Source organism: Moschus berezovskii, chromosome 9, assembly GCF_049115385.1.
Source record: "Moschus berezovskii isolate FMDL1 chromosome 9, NW_MosBer_1.0, whole genome shotgun sequence".
In the NCBI taxonomy this organism is placed as follows: domain Eukaryota; kingdom Metazoa; phylum Chordata; class Mammalia; order Artiodactyla; family Moschidae; genus Moschus; species Moschus berezovskii.
In genome coordinates this window covers 33,666,158-33,684,923 of record NC_142468.1, presented here as the reverse complement: position 1 = coordinate 33,684,923, position 18,766 = coordinate 33,666,158, and the positions used below count along the sequence as shown (strand labels likewise).

The following is an 18,766-nucleotide window of genomic DNA, read 5'->3' as shown; positions in this document are numbered from 1 at the left end:
GCAGGTGGATTCTTCACCACTGAGCCACCAGGGAAGCCCCTCCAGATTCCTAGAACATAGATAATTTATCACTTAAAATTGCTAACACTGGAGGCTACACTGCTTTGGCTTTGCTGTTTAGTTTTGGTCTCAGTTCAAATGCTGTGTTATAGGTTCATGTAGGTAATGTTAGAAACCTAGTTCAGCCTACTGATTTAAAAAGTATCAAATTTGAAATTATAGTTTTGATTCAGAAGTCAAGACAAAAATCTGACTATAGTCTTCTCAAAATACATTTCTGCTGTAACAGAGCATCAATTTTCTTAAAAAAAAAAAAAAAACTTGTCATGACTACAAAATTGGCTTATATATATAAAAATCCTGAGAAACCTGTATGCAGATCAAGAAGCAACAACAGTTAGAACCAGACATGGAACAGTGGACTGGTTCAAACTTGGGAAAGGAGTATTGTCACCCTGCTTATTTAACTTATATGCAGAGTATATCATGTGAAATGCCAGGTTGGATGAATCACAAGCTGAAATTGCCGGGAGAAATATCAATAACCTCAGATATAAAGATGATACCCCTTTAATGGCAGAGAGCAAAGAGGAACTAAAGAGCCTTTTGATGAAGGTGAAAGAGGAGAGTGAAAAAGCTCGCTTAAAACTCAACATTCAAAAAACAAACATCATGGCATCTGGTCCCATCATTTCATGGCAAATAGATGGGGAAACAATGGAAACCATGACAGACTTCACTTTCTTGGGCTCCAAAATCCCCATGGATGGTGACTGTGGCCATGAAATTGATGTTTGCTTCCTGGAAGAAAAATTATGACAAACCTAGACAACATATTAAAAAGCAAAGACATTACTTTGCCAACAAAGGTCTGTCTAGTCAAAGCTATGGTTTTTCCAGTAGTCATGTATGGATGGGAGAGTTGAACCTTAAAGAAGGCTAAGCACCAAAGAATTGATGCTTTTGAATTGTGGTCCTGAAGAACACTCTTGAGAGTCCCTTAGACTGCAAGGAGATCACACCTGTCAATCCTAAAGGAAATCAATTCCAAATATTCATTGAAAGGACTGATGCTGAAGTTGAAACTCCAATACTTTGGCCACCTGATGCAAAGAGCCGACTCATTGGAAAAGACCCTGATGCTGGGAAAGATCGAAGGCAGGAGAAGGAGGGGATGACAGAGAATGAGATGGTTGGATGGCATCACCAACTCAATGGACATGAGTTTGAGCAAACTCTGAGATGGTGAAGGCCAAGAAAGCCTGATGCGCTGCAGTCCATGAGGTCGCAGAGTCAGATGCAACTTAAAACAATAACCAAAAAAAAAAAAAAAAACACAACTAATAAATTTAGAAGTATCTATTAAAACTTTGGGAGGGGGGCAGTCCAGCAACACAAAAGCAGTCAAGACTGAATTTAGAGGCATATGTTGGTTGAAAAAACAAACATTTTCAAAAGTAGTATGTGTTAAGAAAGTTGAACATTGATATATGGATAAGATTAAGGGAGAAATTGTCATATTATACTACAAAAACTGAATTTTAAACATTTTAAAACTTTTAATTATGGAAGATTACAAAGATATATATATAAAAGTAAGGAGGATAGTATAATGAATTTCCAAGTACCCTTCAATCAGCTTCAGGGGTTTTCCGTTTATGGCCTGGGCATGATAAAGCATAGGATATGGACAGTAATCTCACTATGTTCTAAGGGACAACACTTTTCATTTCCTTTCCAAAAGAACTGTTTAGCATCACTCTATTCCTTGGCTACCACCTGAATTTCTAAACCTAGCTAGCTATTCTTAGAATTTAAAAATAAATTGAAATGGAAATTTGAGATCTTATCAATTATGTGTCTGCTCAGTCCTGTCTGACTCTTTGCGATCCCATGGACTGTAGCACACCAGGTTCCTCTGTCCTTGGAATTGTCCAGGTAAGAATACTGGAATGAGTTGCCATTTCCTATTTGAGGAGATCTTCCCAACTTAGGGTTTCTCTTGAGTCTCTTGCATTGGCAGTGAGATTCTTTGCCACTGAGCCACGTATATCCCCACTCAATTCAAGACCCTTTTACCCAAGATCCTCATACAGTATAAGCAAAGTCTTTTTAGAAACAGTAAGAATTACTTAAAATCCAGGAAAGCTTCCTTATGAAGCAGTGGGTGCCCCATCCCTAGAAAGGTTGACATAAAAACTGGAATTCAGCAAACACGGTGTCATGGTACAGTGGGAAGAGGATGTACCTGGAAAACAAACCTGAGTGTGAATCCTTATTTTGTCAGAGAAGGAAGTTTTGCCTCACCTCTGAATTTCAGCCCTTTCATCACATGGTTGCTATTAGGATCCAATGAGGTGACATAAATGTCCAACACACAGGAGATTCCTAAGACATCTCTTTCTTTTATCTACCTTTATCCCCCCAAATGATTTGCACAAAATAACAGAGGAAACACATAGATAAGAATATAAAAGTATTTTTACTGAATGAAGTCACATCAGTTCAGTTCAGTTCAGTTCAGTGGTGACCAACGCTTTGCTACCCCATGAATCACAGCACGCCAGGCCTCCCTGTCCATCACCAACTCCTGGAGTTCACTCAAACTCATGTCCATCGAGTCGGTAATGCCATCCAGCCATCTCATTCTCTGTCGTCCCCTTCTCCTCCCACCCCCAATCCCTCCCAGCATCAGAGTCTTTTCCAGTGAGTCAACTCGTCGCATGAGGTGGCCAAAGTATTGGAGGTTCAGCTTTAGCATCAGTTCTTCCAATGAACACCCAGGATTGATCTTCTTTAGAATGGGCTGGCTGGATCTCCTTGCAGTCCAAGGGACTCTCAAGAGTCTTCTCCAGCACCACAGTTCAAAAGCATCAATTCTTCGGCGATCAGCTTTCTTCACAGTCCCACTCCCACATCCATACATGACCACTGGAAAAACCATAGCCTTGACTAGACAGACCTTTGTTGGCAAAGTAATGTCTCTGCTTTTTAATATGCTATCTAGGTTGGTCATAACTTTCCTTCCAAGGAGTAAGCGTCTTTTAATTTCATGGCTGCAATCAGCATCTGCAGTGATTTTGGAGCCCAAAAAAATAAAGTCTGACACTGTTTCCACTGTTTCCCCATCTATTTCCCATGAAGTGATGGGACCAGATGCCATGATCTTTGTTTTCTGAATGTTGAGCTTCAAGCCACCCTTTTCACTCTCCTCTTTCACTTTCATCAAGAGGCTTTTTAGTTCCTCTTCACTCTCTGCCATAAGGGTGGTGTCATCTGCATATCTGAGGTTATTGATATTTCTCCCGGCAATCTTGATTCCAGCTTGTGCTTCTTCCAGCACAGCGTTCCTCATGATGTACTCTGCATATAAGTTTGTATAATTTTTCAGTCACTGTCATTATGGGATAACATTTACTGAAATATGACATTGGTAGAATTTTTCCTATGGCTAGATTTTTCCCTAGACAATCGACATGTAAAAAGGAGTGAAGAATACAGTGCTTTCATATCAGTATATTAAGCTGGGACAAAACAGAGAAAATCACTCCAGAGATTTATAACAATAAGAACTAGGCCCCCTTTTTTTCAATCACATTCTTATGCTATAGAGAAAATATCAGATTTGGAAAAAGAAAAGATTTTGACAGAAGAATGAGAACCCCATTAAAAGGAAATGGGAAAAAAAAATCCTAAAGTAGATAATTTAATTAAGTTTTCTCTCACTAGCTTAATACTCAGCTCCCAATGGTATAATATTTAAAATTAATGACTCCCAGGTGGTTTTAATGCCTAAGAACCTTCAGTATGAAATAAGTCCTTATGTAGCCTTGTACCTGAAATCAGCATCTCTCAGAGGAATGGCTGGTTCTGTCCATTTTCCAACACTCACTCTTAATGTAGATAATATCTAGTTGCTACATGAGGCATCATTATTATTCTATATGGAACCAGTGTGGGTTTTTTTAAAAGATCATTTTCTAGAAATACCTGCTATGTGACAAGTAATCATATCTGTGACATACACAATATGCTGGAGCATTTGAGAATCTCTCTGGATTTGATTTCTCATTTCTGATATGTAGAGTTTTGGGGACTTTGCTGCAAGTGTTTGTCTTCTAGCATGCTGCTCTGCTTTCCCTCTTTACACTGATGTCCCACAGCCAAATTAAAAACTGTTCTATTTTTAAACTCTGCACATTAAACTTATTTATTGAGAGTGTTTCAGTTAGTCTATGTGTGTAACAAATAAAACAACAATGTTTTGTCTTACGGTCCTGCAGGTTAGTCACAGGGTTCCTCTGTTGATCTCAAGTGAGCTCACACATGCAGCTGCCTTCAGCTGGGGAGTTGGTGGGGTCTGAAGGTTCAAGATGGCCTCACTTATGTCTAGCAGTTGATGTTGGTTATTGGCTAGGGTGCATGGGTTCTCCTTTTTTAGCCTCTTATCCTCTCATTTTTACCTGTTAACTATCAGCTTTATTTAATTTTAAAATGCACAGGTTAGTTTGATATGTAGAAAAGTTTGAGGCTGTTGGATTTTTAAAACTCCACGTAAAACTGACACAACAAAGAAATTCATACCAAATTAATCACTCCAGATTGCTAAGTCCATCTACTAATTTAACGCTACAGTGTTCAGGATAAATGAAATGAGTTAATATTATTAACACTTAAAAAAAAAAAGAACCCAACCGGTCATTTGCAATACACTGCTTTAAGTCAAACAACCAGACCACAGATTACCAGCACAGAGAATTTCAATGACAAGCTTAGGCCAGTAGGCCAGACTGACTTGCCTAACATGACTGCCTCAGGGCAGTGTCCTTGTTCTAAGTGGTCTCTAGCAGAAAGTACAAGGCCTTTTAAAATTTGGAAGTTGTATAACATTATTGCTATAGCATTCTATTGATTAAAACAAGTCAAAAGACCAGGTATTATTCAAGAAGTGGGGAAATAGACTCTGCCTCTTAATGGGAGAAATAGCAAAGACACATTGCAAGAGTCAGGAGGAATGTTATAACCATTTTTTGAAAACAAGCACTTATAGAGGCTTCTAAACAATGGTATCAAATTAAATGTCTTGTCTTTCTTAGAACTATGCTTGCTTCTCTAAAGCCCAAGCACAGCACAATGCCTCTGATGTGATCTCCTAAGAAGCCTTTGCTTGGAATTATAACACATCTCTCAATGTTCTGGCTGCCTTAATAATCCTTTTATCCTCACCTGCAAGTAGAAGTTTGAAGAAAAAAAACTTAATTTTGCTTTTCACATAGCATTTTTTTCCAAAGAAGAATAATGCAGAAAAAAAAAGGTCAATCATGTAAAACACCAGTAACTGCCATGCTCAGAAGGTCCATGCAGTAAAATCTTTGAGATCCACAGGTGGGGAGCTTAATTAGGATAGCACAGTGATCATCAGTGCATCCCCATAATGTCTCCAAGAGCGCAGAACAGTCTCTCGCACAATCAACAAGTCCCGACAGAAGCCAGGAAACAACTGAACAGCAAGTGGCTGGATCATGCCTAGACTGGCACTCAGAAACCTACAGCTTGACCTCTGGTTGCTCCAAGTTGTGATCTGACCATGAACCTGACTCTTGTTTCTCTCTCTGCATTGCAGGATCTCAACTGCCCATAGGATACGCAGAAAGCATTTTAGATGTCTCTGGCAAAATAAGATGGTAAAATACCAGGGTATGATTTCCCCCAAATTTTGGCTGCTACTAATCAATGGGACATTTTAAGAGACTGGAGTGCAAATGGGAATGTTCCTTAAGTGTTCAAATATTTCATTTGGAAAAAAAAATACAATCACAGCTTTAAGAGTCAAAGTTTTGTTCCACAGTCATCATACTATACATTATAGTTAGAAACACTATACAGATACTTTTCTGTAAATCAACGATTAGTAATTTGCTTCTTAAAATATTTTGTGGAAGATACTTCAAGGTATCAGATGCCTGCTGCTGCTGCTGCTAAGTCACTTCAGTCGTGTCCAACTCTGTGTGACCCCATAGACGGAAGCCCACCAGGCTCCCCTGTCCCTGGGATTCTCCAGGCAAGAACACTGGAGTGGGTTGCCATTTCCTTCTCCAATTCAGATGCCTACTTGGTGTTTTTACCACTTTATGAATTAGTCTTACATTTTGCTCTAGTCAAACATACAGAAAGATGACATCTCTGTGGTGGCAGGGAGAGAGAACCAGGGAGGAGAGGGGATGAGGGAAAGCTCATTCATCTATGCAACAGAAGGAACAATTCCCCCTAATGTCCAAAGCAATATGTGTTTTTGTTGACTGCCTGGTTGTTGTTCTGCCAAACTGGTTACAGTCAGTGATTAGAATTCTGGGATGCTATCATAGATGCCATAGCTTTTCTTCCAAGGAGCAAGCATCTTTTAATTTCATGGCTGCAGTCATCGTCCCCAGTGATTCTGGAATGACCTAGACAGCAGATTAAAAAGCAAAGACATCACTTTGCTGACAAAAATCTGTACAGTCAAAGCTATGGTTTTTCCAGTAGTCATGTATGGATGTGCGAGTTGTACCATAAAGAACTCATTCTCTGGCTAAGTGCCAGAGAATGGATGCTTTTGAACTGTGGTGTTGGAGAAGACTCTTGAGAAGTCCCTTGGACAGCAAGGAGATCAAACCAGTCAATCCTAAAGGAAATCAACCCTGAATACTCATTGGAAGGACTGATGCTAAAGCTCCAATATTTTGGCTGCCTGATATGAAGAGCTGACTCATTGCAAAAGACCCTGATGTTGGGAAAGATTGAAGGCAGGAAGAAAAGGAGGTGACAGGATGAGACAGTTGGATGGCATCACCAACTCAATGGACGTGAGTTTGAGAAAAGTCTGGGAGAAGGACAGGGAAGTCTGGTGTGCTACAGTCCTTGGGGTTATAAAGAGTCGGACACAACTTAGCAACTGAACAAGCAACAACATCGCTGTAGATCAAGTTTCCTCCAACATACTCCCTCTTCTGTATCCGCTCAGATTCCTTGGTTTATTTTCTTCCTCCCTTTCTGGGGTTAAGTGATAATAGATATTTATTACTTTGAAAGTGAAAAGTGCAAGTGAAGTCACTCAGTCGTGCCTGACTCTTTGCGACCCCACAGACTGTAGCCTACCAGGCTCCTCAGTCCATGAATTTTCCAGGCAAGAGTACTGGAGTGGGAAAGGATCTAAACTCTGCTGTCATCTCCTGAATCTAGACACAACATCCATAACTGTGAGTAGATAACTGGAAGGAGTTAATAGGGAGGTTGCAGCAATGATCAAGTGATCCAGTTAGCTGTCAGAGGTTAAATGTATAAGCTGTGGATAGCAGTACTTGCCAAAGACTCATGGTTTTGGAATGCTAGAGTTCAGACCTCAGATTCTGACATATTATCCTCCTGATAAACTCTCCACTAATCTCATAATATACATTTTATTACTGTAAGCCATGCTACATTAGGCTTTCTCAAAGAGTGATGAAATGCTAACAACTCCGGGGGAATGTAGCAAAACAATGGGAACAAAACCACAGATGAGCAGAAGCTTGGCACTTATTACCGTGAAGGGCAGAGCGGGTGAATTAATTGTTTTCAAATGCAACTAATTGGATTTTCAACTCCAAAGTAAATAGAGATAAGGCTTATTAGATTACAATATTCATAAGTGGAGAAGGTTCAGAAAGTACTCAGGATGGCTGGTGAAAAGAAACTATTGGAGCAAAGATTTAAATATGTTAAAACTTTGAATAAGGAAAGAAACACATTACTAATTTGCACATAAAAAAATTTGAGAGGGGTCCTAATTGTGTCTGCAAATGAAGGTTTAGTAATCTATCACATTATTTTCCTATGCCAATAATGCTGATACATGCCTACCTTGGAGAACAGGAAGATCTATTTGACAGGAAGATCTATCTTCAGGAACCTATTTGAAGGATAGGTACCACCTCATCTGAATTAATGAATTCATTAATTCATTTCAGATATTTTTGTTGACCTCCTGTTTATATGACCTACATCCATCTCGGCATCACAGGAAGTGCAAATCTGGACACAAAGCAAAATAGCCAGGGAGCTGCCAATACTCGGACTGCCTTTCTTTCAGGCAAGTCTACCTGGCTCCCCATCTCCGTCTACTTTCAGGGACTTCCTGAAACCTGGCTACCTCAACCTAGGTCTCCATCTACTGCTCTTCCACTGATCCTACTTCTCTCTCATATGTGGCTTGTCAGCACCAAGGCTTGACTCTGCCTGCCTAGCTGGACCCTGCCACATACTGTTCTGGGGTCCTCATGGCCTCCTGTGTTCTAGTACAGTGTAATCCATGCAAAGATGTTTAAGGAAAAATGTGAAAAGGCAGATTTATTTAGACTACTCTTCAGCTGAATTAACTTTTATTTCTCATAATCTCTGGATGTTTGCCTCATACCACTAGGTTCACCATTCCAAATTCATTAACGGGCTTTGTTTCATAAATATTTGAATTTTTGTATATATAAAGCTGCTGTCAATGATGTAATTCATGAATTCTTGGAGCTGTGTTCTGGATAGCTTTCCTTCAGACTAGACACGAAGAAATGACTTTCACTCCCACTTTGCATCCTATAAAGATTATATAAAGTTTCTTTTGTAATCAGTTCACTTATGCTGGCCAGGCTCTGTGTGACAGTGTATTTATTATGCAGATGTCCTGGGAATATTCATGGATTATGTATCCTGCCAGGAGGTGGGGCTTCTGAAAATAGGACTTGGGAACAGACACATGGGACAGAGAACTCTCAGGGTGTCCCCAGATATTAATGCAATCACTTAGATGTCTAAGTGTTGTAAGGTCTCCCTAAGACACCCCACACCATCCACTGGAGGGTTCTGCATTTGAGAAGCTCCATCCTGTAAATCTTGGGACACAGAGAGCAGAAGGATCTCCTGCACATCAAGGTTTAACACTCTGCTAATGACATTTCTCTCTCCCTTTATTTGACTATGAGAAGTTTTCTTTGTGAGATGAGAGTGAAACAAGGCAGCAGTGCTTTGGGAATGGTCTTAACCCCACAATTCCTGGGTCTAACTGGGAAGTACATGGTTTCCACAAGCAACTTTGAGCTTTGCACACTAGAACAGGTAGTATCAAGTCATTAGAAGAAAAAAGTCAGACTCCAAAGAACCTCCCTTCCTGGATCCAACTGCCCCCTGCAGGTTACACTGCAGACTGGGCCCATCGGGGATGGTTTGGGGAGTGAGATTTAGTCGAAAACAGCAGTGTGTAGTCTCTTCCCTGGTACCTCTGTCAGTAAAGAAACTGCCTTCAGTGCAGGACACCCGGGTTCAATCCCTGGGTCAGGAAGATCCCCTGGAGAAGGAAAGGGCAATCCACTCCAGTATCCTTGCCTGGAAAACCTCATGAACAGAGGAGCCTGGCGGGCTACAGTCCATGGGGTTGCAAACAGTCGGACACGACTTAGGGACTAAACCACCACCAGTGTGTGGTCTCAGGCCAGGCCTGGGCTTGAAGTGTGCCTATGCCACTTATTACATTTCTTAACCTCACTGAGTTACTTCATCTGTAAATCAGAAGTAATAATTCCTACCTGACAGGTTCAGTGTGACAAGAAAAAATAATTAATGCAGGCACCTAGCGTAGAGCAGACTCTTGGCAAATACTAACTATGGTCATTTTTCATTTAAAATGCAAGAAAATGAAAACCTGACTTCTGTGAGATTATGCACATATTTGGGATAGTTTATAAAAGCCACAGAAGTCTATTTTGAAGAGTCTTTTTTTAAGAAAACTATGACTACTAGTCATATATCACATTTTCCAATTACTTGCTGACATAATTTGGGGCATTTGTTTCAAGACCTTGGGTAAGTTACTTAATTGCTGCTTCTCTATTTTTCCAACTGTATGCATATTTTGCCCCCAAATATGCTGAAACTCTTTCAGCTGCCTAAGTTTTGTCCCCTGGAGATCCACGAGGGATGCTTGCTGGAAAAATGATAAGGGTAAGTGCTGATAGTGTTTTGTTCATTTTCTTTGTGGAGTTTTGTGTGTGTGTATTGTAGGGTGTGACATGGGTTGTTTGTTTGGTCTTCCAAAGCATTGTGTCATTCCAAAATGACTCGAGGGATATTATGAAAGTAACATTTATCATCCAGAAGTGCAATGATAGAGACAAAGTGATTTAAAAATATAGCAGGCAAGGCATAGTTAGGGAGTTTGGGGTTGACATGTACACACTGCTATATTTAAAATGGATAACCAAAAAGGACTTATTGTACAGCACAGGGAACTCTGCTCAATATTCTGTAACAATATAACAGGGGAAAGAATTTTTAAAAGAATAGATACATGTACAACTGAATCACTTTGTTGTACATCTGAAACTAACACAACATGGCTAATCAACTATACTCCAATATAAAATAAAAAGTCAAAAAATGCAGGAGGGTATTATGAAGGGGTGAAGGTACAGCATAGAGTGTGGAGGCATGTCTGAGTTCGTGCTCAGTTCTAAGAGTCTGCAGCACCTCTGGATGGGCCAGTTGGACCTCTCACTTGTCATCTGCTTCCCCTACAGGGAAAGGAACCTGGAAGAAATCCTAAGCATGCAAGCTTTTGAGATAATCCACTTTACTAAATAACTGAGATTAAAAAAAAAAAAGATATTATCCAGTCTTGGGGACTAAAAACAAAAGTGAAATAAGCATGTGAGCAATAATGTCCCCTAAAGTTTCTCTTGCTCTTTCTAAGTTATTTCAGAACAAAGGCCTGCTAATATGATACACTCAGACTTAAGTTGTAAAGCCAAGAACTTTAGAGTTTAAATTTTTTTTAAGTAATTAATTTATTTTTTATTGGAGGCAAATTATTTTACAATATTATATTGGTTGGTTTTGCCATATATTGACATGAATAATTTTTAGAGTTAAACTTTAGAGGGTAAATGCTTATTGCACCGGGCAGTGTTAGACATCATGCTATTTAGGGACCTGCTAAAAAGACTCATTCTTCCTCAGTGAGAAATTCTGGAGTGTTTCATGCCCTTGGATAAAAATGTGAGATCCCTAATGGTTTAGCCCACATTTGCAATATGCACACCGAAACACTGAACTTTGTCTTACACATCACTAAAGCTGCTTCTAATTTTGACTATGTTTCTTCTTTAACATTTTCACATGAAAAATCAACTTTCACATGAAAGTTTGATATATTTCACGTGAAAAATATCAAACTGATTACAAAAGTATAGACAACAGTGTAATGAAGCCTCAGGTACCCATCACCCAGCTTCAGCAATTAGCAACCCGTGGATTACTCTGAAACAATTTCCATTTCATTATCTCACTTCATCCATAAATATTTCAGCATATATCTTGAAAAGATTAGAATTCTATTCTTATACCTAACCACACACTAAGCTGTCAAAAAATATTTATCTCATTAAATATCCAACTCTGACTACCTTTTGCATAATTGTAAAAAGTTAATTATACACAAATTGAAGCAACCACATGAAAATGACAGCTGCCATAGGTAGAGACCCAAAATCTTTGAACATCCTTCACTAGAAGTAAATTATTGATAGCAAAGAGTGTCTGGCATAAGCTTCAAAAACAAAAGTCTATTTCAGTGAAGAAAATGATCCACTTTCAGGGGCATTTGCTTTCCCTAGTGAACTTAAACAGTACATTTAACCTATCCACTTAACTCAAAGTGATGGAGTGCCTGCACATGGAAAATTGAAAGCATGTTATTTTTAGGCTCAAGCTGTAGAACTCTATAGCTGATCAAAAAAAAAAAAAAAACAATCAAAGAACTCAAATGCAGACAACTTGACCAAACCAGCAGTTGGCTAATTTGTTGGTTTATTAAAGAAAATGAGTTTTTCACTGGTAGGTTAGAAAAATCAGGCATATAAACTTTTGAAGCCCCAAATACTAAATACATCTGAATGTTGAGGTTGCTTTTCCAGGACTCTGTATAAGCTCTATGCCATTGTATGCTATGTGTAGATTTGTGTGACTACTACCCCAGTCAAGATACATGATGGTTTCATTACAAGAGTCCCTCATGCTACTCTTTTACAGACACAGTGATTTTTTTAAAGTATGATTCATGAACCATCTGCTTCAAAATCACCTAGGAGCAGGGGCCAGGTGTTGCTTGTAAATTCTGCTGCTGCTGCTGCTGCTGCTGCTAAGTCGCTTCAGTCGTGTCCGACTCTGTGCGACCCCATAGACGGCAGCCCACCAGGCCCCCCTGTCCCTGGGATTCTCCAGGCAAGAACACTGGAGTGGGTTGCCATTTCCTTCTCCAATGCATAAAAGTGAAAAGTGACAGTGAAGTCACTCAGCTGTGTCCGACTCTTGGCGACCCCATGGACTGCAGCCCACCAGGCTTCTCCATCCGTGGGATTTTCCAGGCAAGAGTACTGAAGGGGGGTGCCATTGCCTTCTCCGTATAAATTCTGAGGCCTCACTAAAGAACAGCTGAGTCAGAGATGCTGCAGCTCCAGACTGAGAATTTGCATTTTAACCAGCTGCTCAAAGAATTTTTATTAATACTAACTATTGAGAACCTCTGTCATGTTTCAATATTCTGCCTGTAATATATATTATACTTAAAACTAGGCCCAAAGAGATGCAGAACTTTAAATGAAGGTGTAATCAGAATTGTTGCATCTAAACATAATGAATCTAGTCCAAGCTTAAGTGTACAGGCTATTTTGGATTTTGAGGAAAAATGAAATGTTTGCATGGTTGCATCTAGGGTCAAGTAAAATTGCAAAGTTTAGATTGCAAATTTCAAAATACTCAATATAAAGCAATCCTCTTTGCTAGTTCCCACCTGAGCACTGTGCCAGGTATTTTTTATCAACACAGATATTTTAATCCTCACCAAAATTCTACACGGTAGATCTCAAGGTCCACATTTTACAGATTAAAAAAACAGAGACTCAGAGAAATAACCTGTCCAACAGACACATCTCTGGTAAGCAGCTGTGCAGGGATCAAAATACAGGTATGTCTGATACCACCATTCAAATTCTTTCCATAATGCTGAGAGGATTTAGATATAAAATAGGAGAGTTAGACTGATAGGAATACTCTCTAAATTTTGTATTTTGTGCTTCAAACCTTAGTTTTATTAAATTTTGCTACTGTTATTTTTGTTTGGAAGTACAATTACAATAGGATAGGGCAACTATCAGACAAAGTTCGTACATTTGACATTGCTATGACATCCAAGGAGTGATAGATGGGTTTACCTCCTTGAAGACAATACAAACCAGTTCAGGATGCAAACTTGCATGATGAATCCAGTGTGGCTCAAGTCACAGGTTGGTCCCTTGTGGAAGGATCATGCACTGGTTTGTGATGAACTTTGAAAAAAAAAGAAAAAAACCCACTGGTCCTTCCCTACAGGTAGTTTGAAAAGCACCAGGTTTTGCAGTTGACCAGTTTAAAAGTTGATAGATGCACTTCACTTCCCATTTGGACATTAGGCAGGGCAGACATAGCTGGTCAGCAAGCCTCTCCAAAGCTGCCCAGGTCGAACAGAGCCCAAAACTGTCACCCCTGGCAAAGGTCTGATTTCAAGCTCTATGTTCCACTCTAGATGAGTAAACACCCAACATATTAACATCTAACTACACACAGTGTTAGTAACTCAGTCATGTCTGACTCTGCAATCCCATGGAAGGTAGCCTGCCAGTCTCCTTTGTCCATGGGATTCTCCAGGCAAGAATATCGGAGTGGGTTGCCATTTCCTTTTCCAGGGGATCTTCCTGACCCAGGGATCAAATCCGGGTCTCCCACACTGCAGGCAGATTCTTTACCATCTGAGCCACAGGGATAATTAGTAGTAAATATACCCACTTTATAGATAAGAAAACTGAGGTAGAGAGAAGCTCAGATACCCGGTACTAAGTTCTCCTGACACAATGACAACCTTCAGATTAAGACTCATATAAAAACTTTTTTTTCCTTGTTACTACTGCCCACAAATATCCCACTCTGCTGTTTTCAAGTCGTTACCTGTTCTGTGTAAATGGAGATTTAATTGAACTGAATATCTCAGAAAAGACAACAGCAAAAATAATAATAATAAATTTACTCAAGGTTACGAATGCCTAAGGCTTCTGGATTGTGTTTTTATTTTGGTTAATATTTAATTTAGACTCCTTGCAGGTGAAGGCAAAATGGGGTTGAATACAAAGAGTGAAAACTGAATGAGATTACAAGGAAAATGATAAAAATAGAAGGATGTTAGTTCACAAATTTGATGGTGGCTATATAAAAATTCTATGTTCACAGTGAAAATCTCATATTAACATTTATAGAGGCACTGACAACTTTTTGAGGCATAGAATTTGGCCTTCATAAGTCAACATGGAACACTGAATCCAAAAGCTGAGGTTCTAAAAATAAGCCCTTTAAAAATATGTCCTGTGTGTGTGTGCTTCCTCTCAACCAGGCAATCCATTACTTTTCCCAGATACCTGGGTAGGGAAACAAGATTGCTAATTAGACCCTCTTAGTCCAGGTTCCCAGGAGAGTTCATCTCTCTCGTGCTATTGCTTCCACCTTTCTGATGGAGCCAAAGTACTCAATGCGTGGCTCAGACGCTAAAGAATCACCTTCAATGCAGGAGACCCAGGTTCAATCGCTGGGTTGGAAAGATCCCCTGGAGAAGGGAATGGAAACCCACTCCAGTATTCCTGCCTGGAGAACTCCACGGTCAGAGGGGCCTGGCAAGCTACAGTCCATGGTGTTGCAAAGAGTGGGACACGACTGAGCGACTAACACAGAAGACAACTCTAGCAAGAGAGATGAAGTTTGGCAGGGGTGGGCAAAGGATTTCTGAGAAGATTTCTTACAATTTAATGACTTGGGTTTTGTTGACTTGATTCTTAATCCTTTTTCATGACCATTTGCTGACATGCGTCTATCATTTAAAAATGTAACTTGCTCTCCCAAAAGAGCAACCTCCTTCCACCACTCCAGATCCAGCTCCTCGGAGGGAATTACAGACACAAGAGTCCAGTAGTCAGCCCTGGCCAGGTGGATGCACAGTGTTTGGATGGGAAGTCCCATGTCTTGTAGGGAGTCCAGTATGGCCAGTATCCATCAAAGCCTGACGCAGATTTTCCTATTTTAAGAAGCCCTGACCCCTCAAGAAAGCATGTGTGGTCCTGCTGTGGCAGGGGTGCATGACCTTGGAAGGCAGGTAAAAGCCCCAGGGCAAGGGGTGGTCATGTAACTGGAAACTCTATCTGAGCACTGCACAATGTCAGGGACACTGTCCCCACCCCTCCTTTCAGACTCCAGGACCCTCTCCAGGGGCTTTTCTTTAACACTGAAGAACCAGGGGAGAGAAAAAAAACTTTGCTTACATGACAGGGCCACATGTTCATGGTGGGGCTGTGTCTATGGCCTTTTTATGATTGGGGATGTGTGGTGTGTGTGTTAGTCATTTAGTTGTGTCTGACTCTTTGCGACCCCGTGGACTGTAGCCCACCAGGCTCCTCTGTCTGTGGGATTCTACAAGCAAGAATACTAGAGTAGGTTGCATTCTCTTCTCCAGGGGATCTTCCAGACTCAGGGATCGAACCCAGGTCTCCTGCATTGCAGGCATATTTTTAACCATCTGAGCCACCAAGAAAGCCCATGATTGGGGATATTCCTGATAAATACTGGTGGCCTCTGATAAAGAGGTGGTCTCTACAAGATGACGTGTACAAGCTTCTTCGGGCCAAGTTCAGCAGCACCCAAGCCCCCGCTACCACTGAGGACTCCCCTTACAGCAGCAGCCGTAGCCTCCTTTGGTATAGACCCTTTCTTCTGGTTGGGTCTCCCCAACATTTGGCCCCATGGCACCTGGACAGCATCATGATTCTTGACTCTACCAACCTACATGAGCCTTTATAGGGAACCATGTAGAGATAGTCTACATCCTCTGAGGACTGAAGAAACGGGTATGGTTTTCCTTCTTTTTTCCAGGCACCTCATGCCATGGCTTTTTCAAATCCCATTGGCCTGGGCTGCTCCACTGGGCCTTCAGAAATCTCTAGACCACATGCAGGTACCCAATGCTCTGTTCCTTCCAGGCCCTCAGACTTCAGGGAAACCATGTAAACTTCCTCCCACCTAATTCTCTCACTCACACCACACTGAAGGCAGCACTAAGAAGGGACTGTGGTGCTCAGATCCAACCAGCTGTGCCTTCTCCAGGCTCCCCAACCTCTAGTGATCCTCCTGCTGTCCCTCATCCTTAGGGGGAGCAGGGAAAACAGATCTTATTGTCCACAGACACCACCCTCCACCCCCCTCCACCCCCCACCCCAATTCAACTCCTTCCATTTGGCCCTTTTCTTATACTGTCTGAAGTTGGAAGTACCTCTCCCAGTTCCAGTGTATTTGGCGTCTCATGGTTGTCATAGCAGGAAGCTGTCTGTCCCAAATGGACAGACCAGCTCATGGGCAGCTCTCTGGATTGAGAACATGTACAATGAAGAGTACCCTTCTCTTGAGTAGGTACCCTACTCTTCAATGAAGAGTTTAGTGAAATTACCAGGATAATAGGGGAAAAAAATCTCTTTAAACATCCTTTGAAAGTGAAAGTGTTAATTGTTCAGTCATGTTCAACTCTTTGTGACCCCATGGATTGTAGCCCACCAGGTCTGCTGTCCATGGAATCCTCCAGGCAAGGATACCAGAATGGGTAGCCTATGCCTTCTCCAGGGGATCTTCCCAACCCAGGGATTGAACTGGAGTCTCCCACATTACAGGCAGATTCTTTTCTGTCTGAGCCACCAGGGAATCCTTTGCAATTATTAAACCACACATTTTAATTTTCCCTAACTTAGGCCTCAGTCTCTGAAATCCTTCTTCCTGTGTGGTTTATCACCCAAAGGAAGAAGAGAGCTCACACTTAGGACTTCTTTAACAGACTCCAGGCTTTGCTGAGGAATAATTTTGACTAAAAGCCTCTGTATTCCATTCAGGGCCAGCTTCCCAGGCATATGATCTCTGGAGTTGCACAGAGCCACGTGCTTGTTGGCTGAATGTTCTGCTATTGCTGTTCTGAACTCTAATACTTTCTGAAAAAGAGCCTGCATTTCCATCTTGCACTCGACCAGGTGAATTATGTAGCCATCTGCTGGCTTTAGCACAGCCCACCTCACGCAGGTCTCAGGGCTTCCAGGTAAAATAAACATAAGAAGTGGTGGAAGAAATAGGAAAGAAAAGTCATCATGTTCAAGAGTCAGGGAAGAATCCAGGAGGTGGGGACTGCAAGGGAGCAAAGCGCTCACAAGGTGTCTTGATTTCCCCTCAATGCACTTTCTTTGACAGAAGCCCAGAAAGGGGAGGAGGGTCACGTAGTATCAGGGAGCCACATAGAAGACAGACCTCAACTCCCAATGCTGATCAGAAATCTGGTGAGGGATTCGGTCTGCCTGTTACCACAGGCACCTGGCCCAGCAAGGTAGACTCGGTGCTGTGTGGTCAGGCAGGGGGCCCTGACATCTAGCTCTCCTGATCAGTCTGGCTTCTATGTCCTGCGGATCAGAAGTAGATGTTTCCTTGGCCCACAAGGGCAGACTCAAAGACTTCCAGTGGACCCTAATTAAGCAACCCTCCAACCCACTCTGTGCCTGCCACCAGGCTGTGTTGATAGAATTCCAGGAGGTGGTTGATGTGGCCAAGACCCCTATGCAGCGCTGACGGAAGGGTGTGTGTGTGTGTTAGTCAGTCAGTCATGTCTGACTCTTTGTGACCCCAGGGACTGTAGCATGCCAGGCTCCTCTGTCCATGGAATTTTCCAGATAAGAATACTGGAGTGGGTTGCCATTCCCTTCTCCAGGGGATCTTCCCGACCCAGGGGTCAATCCTTAGTCTGCACTGCAGGAAGATTCTTTACACTGAGTCTGAAGGGTCCCACCCACAGAACTAAATGAGTGTATGATGGATCTCAGGGCCCCAGTACTCTGTCACCACAAAGTTCTATGAACCCTACCCACCAATCTAGAGACCATGCCAGAGATGGGACAGAGATAGGAGAGGAAGCCTGATCTAAAGGGCCTATTTATTTGTTTTGTTTTTGTCATTTTTGTTTTTCAAATAAATGAGATCACATTTATTACATGCAATTTTCTATACTTCTCACTCAAGAATATTTCATGTAAATATCTCTAAGACAATGATTTAGCTCTAATTCATTATTACAATGGCTGAATAGCATTTTATACTGTCATCATATTCAGTAAAGAAACTCAACATTTAGAAAACTAAGATCATGGCATCTGGTTCCATCACTTCATGGCAAATAGATGAGGAAACAATGGAAACAGTGAGAGACTTTATTTTGGGGGGCTCCAAAATCACTGCAGGTGGTGACTACAGCCATGAAATTAAAAGATGTTTGCTCCTTGGAAGAAAAGCTATGACCAATCTAGACAGCATATTAAAAAGCAGAGATATTACTTTACCAACAAAGGTCTATCCAGTCAAAGCTATGGTTTTTTCAGTAGTCATGTATGGATGTGAGAGTTGGACTATAAAGAAAGCTGAGCGCCAAAGAACTGATGCTTTTGAACTGTGGTGTTGGAGAAGACTCTTCAGAGTCCCTTGGACTGCAAGGAGATCCAGCAAGTCCATCCTAAAGGAGATCAGTCCTGGGTCTTCATTAGAAGGATTGACGCTGAAGCGGAAACTCCAATACTTCGGCCACCTGATGCAAAGAACCGACCCATTGGAA

The 18,766-nt window shown here is 41.3% G+C and overlaps 1 protein-coding gene across 1 annotated transcript in view; it reads right to left on the bottom strand.

The window, feature by feature from the left end:
• Positions 1 to 18,766, bottom strand: part of SLC35F4 (solute carrier family 35 member F4) — a 312,926-nt gene that overhangs the window by 167,248 nt on the left and 126,912 nt on the right. The gene's annotated exons all lie outside the window — the stretch shown is intronic.